General features: G+C 43.3%; 1 pseudogene; it reads right to left on the minus strand.

Moving 5' to 3' along the window:
* Positions 1–960: 960 nt before the first annotated feature.
* Tma7-ps2 (translation machinery associated 7 homolog, pseudogene 2) lies at positions 961–1,336 on the minus strand (annotated as a pseudogene).
* Between the last annotated feature and the right edge of the window lie 8,778 nt (positions 1,337–10,114).

Consider the following 10,114-nt stretch of genomic DNA (forward strand, 5'->3'; position numbering starts at 1 on the left):
TGGTGAAAACCCTGAGTCTCACAGCAGCCAGCAGGTGGCAGTGTCCACGGGCACAGTAGATGTTGCTGTGAACTGGGACATGCATCAGCAATCCAATTCAGGAAGTGAGTGCCTCCTCACCACAGCCATGTGCGAGCTCCTGTGACCACTGCACGCTGCTCCATCCCTCCCCACAGAGCGGCGGTAGTGGGCAGCAGAGGCACTTGGTAGGAAGGCCTATTGTCTGCCCTGTAGTTGGCTGTGGGGTGGCAGGCCAGATAGTCATGAGGAAATTAAAAACTGAGTATGGGTCACCAATGTTGGGGTTGAAATCTCCGCCCGCTTTCTTGACAGAACACACCAAACCAACATGGTTCCACGTGGAGAGGTTTAATAACAGAAGAAGAGTAGAAGGGGGGATGAATAAAAGCTGGCCAAGAGCACGTGGAGGGAAGGAGGGGCATGGGGAGAGAAGGGACAATGGGGAGAGGGCATGAGAGCAAGAGAAAGAGGAGGGGGCAAGCAGCCCCCTTTATACTCAGGCACAGCTGGCTGTTACTAGGCAACTGTCAGGCAGAGCATACCTGGCTGTTGCTAGGTAGCTGTGGGGGTGGAGCTTAGACAGAATACCAAGAGATTCTGTATGCATGTGTGTTGTGTGTGTGTGTGTGTGTGTGCGTGCACGTGCGTGTGTGCACGGGTGTGTGTGTGTGTGTGTGTGTGTGTGTGTGTGTGTGTGTGTGTGTGTGTGTGTGTTTTGCTGGAGATGGAGATCAGGGCCTTTTGCATACTTGCAATGTACTCTATCACTGAACTGCTAAGACTTGGGCCATTGTTTCTTATTGTTGTTATTGGGGATTTTTACTTTCTTTTGTTTTTAAGACAGGAGCTTTCTATGCATCCAACCTGAACTTCAAATTTTTTTTCACATTACTCAGTTTATTCATTTTTTTAACAAAAATTCATTACAATGTACAACAGGCTCCAGGATAACACTTCATTCTAGCTATTCAGTGGCAAAGATGTTATGGCAGGGAATCCAGATGTTTGACAGGTTACAGGATAACACTTCATTCTAGTTGTAGTGGCAAAGATGTTATGGCAGGGAATCCAGATGTTTAAATAGGAATGGAAGAGGAGGGTCACCATCACCTCAGATGTGAGAATAGCTTACTTTTTGCCAGATTTCTTAATTCTACCTATGGCCAGGGGACCCTTCCCTGCGGCCTTGGCTTTTAGCTCCTTGAGTTTCTTCTGTTCCTCCTTTTGTTTCTGCCTTATCTTCCTCATCCATCTGCTTGGCCTGTGTCTTGGGTTGTTTCAGGGGTTTCTTTTCGCCACCCTTCTGGCCCGACATGGCGCCTCCTGCCCCTTCACCAGACGAACTTCAAATTTCTAAGTTGCTCAGACTGGCCTTAAATATAGGTTCTCACTGTTTTAGTCCCCCAAGTGCTTTTACTAGCACACCTGGTGAGAGTCAGGAGTATTTCTCATTTATGAACCTCTTTATAGAAGTGGACAGGTATAGGAATGGTCTCAACAAAAGCTATGATAGAGGAGAGGGCTCATAGCACATAGGGAGATTCAAGTCCTGAGATCTATAGAGACATTTATGTAACTATCTACATAGTCTCAGAAATGCACTAAAATACTTTGACTCTCTTGGCACTTGCATGGCAGAAAACTGTAGATTCCAATCTCATCTCTTTGTAAGAGCATTAACTTCATTCAGAAAACGTCTGTGAGCTCTAAAACATAGAGACATGTTAAAACCTGAGAGCTTACTAGTAATGTCATAGGACAGAGACAAGGTAGAAAAAGTGGTCTTTAAGTAACCTTTATTCTTTCACATAGTTAGTAGCAAGGATGTGATTTGTTAATGTAATGTTTGAGATGGTAAGGTGGTGTCCTAGTTAACATTTACTGCCAACTTGGCATAGCCTAGAGTCTTCTAATAAGGGAATCTCAGTTGAGGAATTGCCTCCATCTGATTGTCCTGTGGGCAAGTCTTTGAGGATTATCTTGATTATTAATTGATGAAGGAGATGCTATCCATGTATAGGATGCCTGGGTTATATAAGGATGTTTGGGAGTAAGCCAGCAAGTAACACATCTCCATTGTCCCTGCCTTCAGGATATTGCCTTGAATCCCTGTCCTGCCTTCTCTTGCTCTAGCTCTCACTCCCACTCAATAAGCTTTAGCTTAAGAAAATAGATTTTTGGTCCACCTGCCTAGGGGATGGTACTGCCCATAGTGGGCTTCGCCTTCCTACATTAAACAGCAATCAAGACAATGTCCCACAGACATACCTACAGGCCAATCTCATCTAGGCAATACCTCACCTGAGTTTGTTTCTTCCTATGTGGATCTAGTTTGTGTTAACAATAAAAAATAAGCAGTATATCCTCTAAGTATCTTTCCTAATAGGAAAATATACTGCAACAGGAGAGGCTATGAATAATGTGCCCTGAATAAAGGACAGTTAGTAAATTCTGCTAGGTGCAAGTCCTGCAGATTAACCCTCACCAGAGATTAGGAGTTGGGCAGTGATGTGATTCCCTTTGTGCTAACGAGAAAGAAGCATTGAATCAATTCAGACAATGCCACATGATAAATGGTTGTTATTGGATTCAGTTCAGCTGCTGGATGTATGATATACCGACCATGTCAAGATTCTGTGGTAAGGAAGACAACTTTATTTGAAAAGCCAGCTGAACTAGAAAAGAGAGACCTCTTTTTCAAAGTCTGCCATGTCCCTTCAAGACAGTGAAGGCTTTTTAAAAATAATTGTTTTGATTTCAAGTCTATTTGAATTTTGCCTACAAGCATGCTCAGAACCACATGGGTCTCCAGATCCAAAAGGTTTTTGTAAAAATGGGAGATTTAAGGGATTGGGATCAATTGGGTGAAAGTTTTAAATTGCAGGTCATGGCCACTATGATGGTCGGCTATGTATGTTAGATGTTAGCTAGACTTTCGAATGTTTCTGTAACTCAAAAAACATTCTTTTAAGTATAGATGGCCATCTATTCTAGTCTCCTTCTGTTGCTCTGGTAAAATACACTGACAAAAAGCACCTTGGGGGGGGGTCTAGTTTGGCTTACACACATAGGTTACAGTACTGTGGTAAGCAGCAGTTCTTTATGGTTTCTACTTGAAACTCCTTTCCTGACTCCCTGCCTTGGCTTTCCTTGATTATGGACTAAAAGTTGCATGATGACATAAATTCTTTCCTTCCAAAGTTGTGTTGGCTATGATGGGTATCACATGGGTAGATTAAGTTCTAGAGGAAGATGTGGGGTTGCTAGTTCACAAGCAGCCTCTGAGGACAAGACTGAGGAGTGAGGATTGGTTGCCTTCACAGAGCACCGCCCCAGCACGGGTCTCTCAGAATTAAGGCTATTAAGGGGGACTCGAGACTAGAGAGGTTGTTGAGGGTTACTCAGGGCGATTGTAGATGTTTCATTCCCATTCGTCTGAGGTGTCCCTGAATTTCAAAACACAAGGTGAATGTTATTTTATCAGGAGTGGGGCTAGAGGCCTGAACCTCTTGAGAAGGGCACCCCGGCCTTCAGTCCACGGGAACACTCAAGCTGAGCTGTGCAATAGCAGGTTGCACTATTCACTAGTGCCCACAGAGCAGGATGAATGTAGCCAGGGAACTGAACTTTCAACTTTCACTAATACCCACTTCAGTAGCCACACACAGAGTCAAAGGTGAGCCAGTGGCTAACTTACAAAAAGGATAGGTCCGGGCCAGAAGCAGCTCGCTTCTGCCAAACCCCATGGGAGAGAGACCTCACCGCCTGGACAGGTGGGCACTCCTGAGACTGCAGAGCAGAAGAAACCACCAACACTGACCACCCCTGCCCACATCCCTGGCCCAAGAGGAAAATGTATATGGCCTCTGGGTTCCCTTGGATAAGGGCACAGCAGCAGCAGGTCCCCTGTGTCTGAGACACTGCCGGAACCTGAAGGGACCGACTGGATAAACAGTTCTCTGCACCCAAATCCTGTGGGAGGGAGAGCTAAACCTTCAGAGAGGCAGACACGCCTGGGAAACCAGAAGAGACTACACTCTGCCCACATTTCTCACTCCAGAGGAAAACACCAAATGCCATCTGGAACCCTGGTGCACGGAGGCTACCAGAAAGGGCAGCACAGATCTTCCTGGTTGCTGCCGCCGCGAAGAGCTCATAAGCAGCAGCCCACGAGCAAACTTGAGCCTCGGGACCACAGGTAAGACAAACCTTCCATATCCAAGCCACCTGCCTAGTGAACTCAGGACACAGGCCCACAGGAACAGCTGAAGACCTGCAGATAGGAAAAACTACATGCCCGAAAGCAGAACACTCTGTTCCCATAACTGGCTGAAAGAAAACAGAAAAACAGGTCTATAGCACCCTGACACACAGGCTTATAGGACAGTCTAGCCACTGTCAGAAATAGCAGAACAAAGTAACACTAGAGATAATCAGATGGCGAGAGGCAAACGCAGGAATCCAAGCAACAGAAACCAAGACTACATGGCATCATCGGAGCCCAATTCTCCCACCAAAGCAAACACAGAATATCCAAACACACCAGAACAGCAAGATCTAGTTTCAAAATCATATTTGATCATGATACTGGAGGACTTCAAGAAAGAGGTGAAGATCCTTCTCTAAAAGGGGAACAAGAATACCCTTGGCAGGGAAGAGAGAGGCAAAGATTAAAACAAAGACTGAAGGAACGCCCATTCAGAGCCTGCCCCACATGTGGCACATACATATACAGCCACCCAATTAGACAAGATGGATGAAGCAAAGAAGTGCAGACCGACAGGAGCCGGATGTAGATCGCTCCTGAGAGACACAGCCAGAATACAGCAAATACAGAGGCGAATGCCAGCAGCAAACCACTGAACTGAGAATAGGACCCCCGTTGAAGGAATCAGAGAAAGAACTGGAAGAGCTTGAAGGGGCTCGAGACCCCATATGTACAACAATGCCAAGCAACCAGAGCTTCCAGGGACTAAGCCACTAACTAAAGACTATACATGGACTGACACTGGACTCTGACCTCATAGGTAGCAATGAATATCCTAGTAAGATCACCAGTGGAAGGGGAAGCCCTGGGTCCTGCTAAGACTGAAGCCCCAGTGAACAAGACTGTTGGGAGGAGGGCGGCAATGGGGGGAGGGGAACACCCATAAAGAAGGGGAGGGGGGAAGGGGATGTTTGCCCGGAAACCAAAGAATTATTATTAAGTATTAAATAAATTTAAAAAAAAAGAAAAAAAAAGCCAAAAAAAAAAAAAGAGGTGAAGAAGATCCCGGCCCGCAGCAGCTCTCTGCTCCCAAACCCCGTGGGAGAGAGACCTCACCGCCTGGTCAGGTGGGCACTCCTGAGGCTGCAGAGCGGAAGAGACCACCAACACTGCCCACCCCTGCCCACATCCGTGGCCCAAGAGGAAACTATATACGGCCTCTGGGTTCCCGTGGGGGAGGGCCCAGGAGGGGCAGGACCCCTGTGCCTGAGACACCACCGGAACGTGAAGGGACAGACCGGATAAACAGTTCTCTGCACCCAAATCCCGTGGGAGGGAGAGCTAAACCTACAGAGAGGCAGACATGCCTGGGAAACCAGAAGAGACTGCACTCTGCACACATCTCTGACGCCAGAGGAAAACACCAAACGCCATCTGGAAACCTGGTGCACGGAGGCTCCCTGAAAGGGCGGCGCAGATCTTCCTGGTTGCTGCCACCGAGGAGAGCAGCACCCCATGAGCAAACTTCAGCCTCGGGACCACAGGTAAGACCAACTTTTCTGCTGCAAGTGACCTGCCTGTGAACACCAGACACAGGTCCACAGGAACAGCTGAAGGCCTGTAGATAGGAAAAACTACATGCCCAAAAGCAGAACACTCTGTCCCCATAACTGGCTGAAAGAAAACAGGAAAACAGGTCTACAGCACTCCTGACACACAGGCTTATAGGACAGTCTAGCCACTGTCAGAAATAGCAGAACAAAGTAACACTAGAGATAATCTGATGGTGAGAGGCAAGTGCAGGAACCCAAGCAACAGAAACCAAGACGACATGGCATCATCGGAAGCCAATTCTCCCACCAAAGCAAACACAGAATATCCAAACACACCAGAAAGCAAGATCTAGTTTCAAAATCATATTTGATCAGGATGCTGGAGGACTTCAAGAACGATGTGAAGAACTCCCTTAGAGAACAAGTAGAAGCCTACAGAGAGGAATCGCAAAAATCCCTGAAAGAATTCCAGGAAATCATAAATAAACAAGTAGAAGCCCATAGAGAGGAGTCACAAAAATCCCCGAAAGAATTCCAGGAAATCATAAATAAACAAGTAGAAGCCCATAGAGAAGAGTCACAAAAATCCCTGAAAGAATTCCAGGAAAACACAATCAAACAGTTGAAGGAATTAAAAATGGAAACAGAAGCAATCAAGAAAGAACAAATGGAAACAACCCTGGATATAGAAAACCAAAAGAAGAGACAAGGAGCTGTAGATACGAGCTTCACCAACAGAATACAAGAGATAGAAGAGAGAATCTAAGGAGCAGAAGATTCCATAGAAATCATTGACTCAACTGTCAAAGATAATGTAAAGCAGAAAAAGCTACTGGTCCAAAACATCCAGGATATCCAGGACTCAATGAGAAGATCAAACCTAAGGATAATAGGTATAGGAGAGAGTGAAGACTCCAAGCTCAAAGGACTAGTAAATATCTTCAACAAAATCATAGAAGAAAGCTTCCCTAACCTAAAGAAAGAGATACTCATAAGTGTACAAGAAGCCTACAGAACTCCAAATAGATTGGACCAGAAAAGAAACTCCTCCTGTCACATAATAGTCAAAACACCAAATGCACAAAATAAAGAAAGAATATTAAAAGCAGTAAGGGGAAAAGGTCAAGTAACATATAAAGGCAGACCTATGAGAATCACACCAGATTTTTCGCCAGAGACTATGAAAGCCAGAAGATCCTGGACAGATGTCATACAGACACTAAGAGAACACAAATGCCAGCCCAGGTTACTGTATCCTGCCAAACTCTCAATTAACATAGATGGAGAAACCAAGATATTCCATGACAAAACCAAATTTACACAATATCATTCTACAAATTCAGCACTACAAAGGATAATAAAAGGTAAAGCCCAACATAAGGTGGCAATCTATACCCTAGAAGAAGCAAGAAACTAATCGTCTTGGCAAAAAAACAAAGAGAAGTAAAGCACACAAAAATAACCTCACATCCAAATATGAATATAACAGGAAGCAATAATCACTATTCCTTAATATCTCTCAACACCAATGGCCTCAACTCCCCAATAAAAAGACATAGATTAACAAACTGGATACCCAACGAGGACCCTGCATTCTGCTGCCTACAGGAAACACACCTCAGAGACAAAGACAGACACTACCTCAGAGTGAAAGGCTGGAAAACAAATTTCCAAGCAAATGGTCGGAAGAAGCAAGCTGGAGTAGCCATTCAAATATCAAATAAAATCAATTTTCAACTAAAAGTCATCAAAAAAGATAAGGAAGGACACTTCATATTCATCAAAGGAAAAATCCACCAAGATGAACTCTCAATCCTAAATATCTATGCCCCAAATGCAAGGGTACCTACATACGTAAAAGAAACCTTACTAAAGCTCAAAACACACATTGCACCTCACACAAAAATAGTAGGAGATTTCAACACCCCATTCTCATCAATGGACAGATCATGGAAACAGAAATTAAACAGAGATGTAGACAGACTAAGAGAAGTCATGAACCAAATGGACTTTACAGATATTTATAGAACATTCTACCCTAAAGCAAAAGGATATACCTTCTTCTCAGCTCCTCATGGTACTTTCTCCAAAATTGACCATATAATTGGTCAAAAAACGGGCCTTAACAGGTACAGAAAGCTAGAAATAATCCCATGCGTGCTATCAGACCACCACGGCCTCTAGCTGGTCTTCAATAACAATAAGGGAAGAACGCCCACATATACGTGGAAGTTGAACAATGCTCTACTCAACGATAATCTGGTCAAGGAAGAAATAAAGAAAGAAATTAAAGACTTCTTAGAATTTAATGAAAATGAAGGTACAACATACCCAAACTTATGGGACACAATGAAAGCTGTGCTAAGAGGAAAACTCATAGCTCTGAGTGCCTGCAGAAAGAAACAGGAGAGAGCACATGTCACCAGCTTGACAGCACACCTAAAATCTCTAGAACAAAAAGAAGCAAATACGCCCAGGTGGAGTAGAAGGCAGGAAATAATCAAACTCAGAGCTGAAATCAACCAAGTAGAAACAAAAAGGACCATAGAAAGAATCAACAGAACCAAAAGTTGGTTCTTTGAGAAAATCAACAAGATAGATAAACCCTTAGCCAGACTAATGAGAGGACACAGAGAGTGTGTCCAAATTAACAAAATCAGAAATGAAAAGGGAGACATAACTACAGATTCAGAGGAAATTAAAAAAATCATCAGATCTTATTACAAAAGCCTATATTCAACAAAACTTGAAAATCTGCAGGTAATGGACAATTTCCTAGACAGATACCAGGTACCAAAGTTAAATCAGGAACAGATAAACCATTTAAACAAGCCCATAATTCCTAACGAAATAGAAGCAGTCATTAAAGTTCTCCCAACCATAAAGAGCCCAGGTCCAGATGGGTTTAGTGCAGAATTCTATCAGACCTTCATAGAAGACCCCATACCAATATTATCCAAACTATTCCACAAAATTGAAACAGATGGAGCGCTACCGAATTCCTTCTATGAAGCCACAATTACTCTTATACCTAAACCACACAAAGACCCAACAAAGAAAGAGAACTTCAGACCAATTTCCCTTATGAATATCGACGCAAAAATACTCAATAAATTTCTGGCAAACCGAATCCAAGAGCACATCAAAACAATCATCCACCATGATCAAGTAGGCTTCATCCCAGGCAGGCAAGGATGGTTTAATATACGGAAAACCATCAACGTGATCCATTATATAAACAAACTGAAAGAACAAAACCGCATGGTCATTTCATTAGATGCTGAGAAAGCATTTGACAAAATTCAACACCCCTTCATGATAAAAGTCCTGGAAAGAATAGGAGTTCAAGGCCCATACCTAAACATAGTAAAAGCCATATACAGCAAACCAGTTGCTAACATTAAACTAAATGGAGAGAAACTTGAAGCAATCCCACTAAAATCAGGGACTAGACAAGGCTGCCCACTCTCTCCCTACTTATTCAATATAGTTCTTGAAGTTCTAGCCAGAGCAGTCAGACAACAAAAGGAGATCAAAGGAATACAGATCGGAATAGAAGAAGTCAAAATATCACTATTTGCAGATGATATGATAGTATATTTAAGTGAACCCAAAAGTTCCACCAGAGAACTACTAAAGCCGATAAACAACTTCAGCAAAGTGGCTGGGTATAAAATTAACTCAAATAAATCAGTAGCCTTCCTCTACACAAAAGAGAAACAAGCCGAGAAAGAAATTAGGGAAACGACACCCTCCATAATAGACCCAAATAATATAAAGTACCTCGGTGTGACTTTAACCAAGCAAATAAAAGATCTGTACAATAAGAACTTCAAGACTCTGAAGAAAGAAATTGAAGAAGACATCAGAAGATGGAAAGATCTCCCATGCTCTTGGATCGGCAGGATTAATATAGTAAAAATGGCCATTTTACCAAAAGCGATCTATAGATTCAATGCAATCCCCATCAAAATACCAATCCATTTCTTCAAAGAGTTAGACGGAACAATTTGCAAATTCATCTGGAATAACAAAAAACCAAGGATAGCTAAAACTATCCTCAGCAATAAACGGACTTCAGGGGGAATCACTGTCCTTGAACTCAAGCATTATTACAGAGCCATAGTGATAAAAACTGCATTGTATTGGTACAGAGACAGACAGATAGACCAATGGAACAGAATTGAAGACCCAGAAATGAACCCACACACCTATGGGCACATGATTTTTGACAAAGGAGCCAAAACCATCCAATGGAAAAAAGATAGCATTTTCAGCAAATGGTGCTGGTTCATCTGGAGGTCAACATGTAGAAGAATGCAGATCGATCCAT

The sequence above is a fragment of the Rattus norvegicus genome, chromosome X, assembly GCF_021556685.1.
Source record: "Rattus norvegicus strain SHRSP/BbbUtx chromosome X, alternate assembly SHRSP_T2T, whole genome shotgun sequence".
Classification (NCBI taxonomy): domain Eukaryota; kingdom Metazoa; phylum Chordata; class Mammalia; order Rodentia; family Muridae; genus Rattus; species Rattus norvegicus.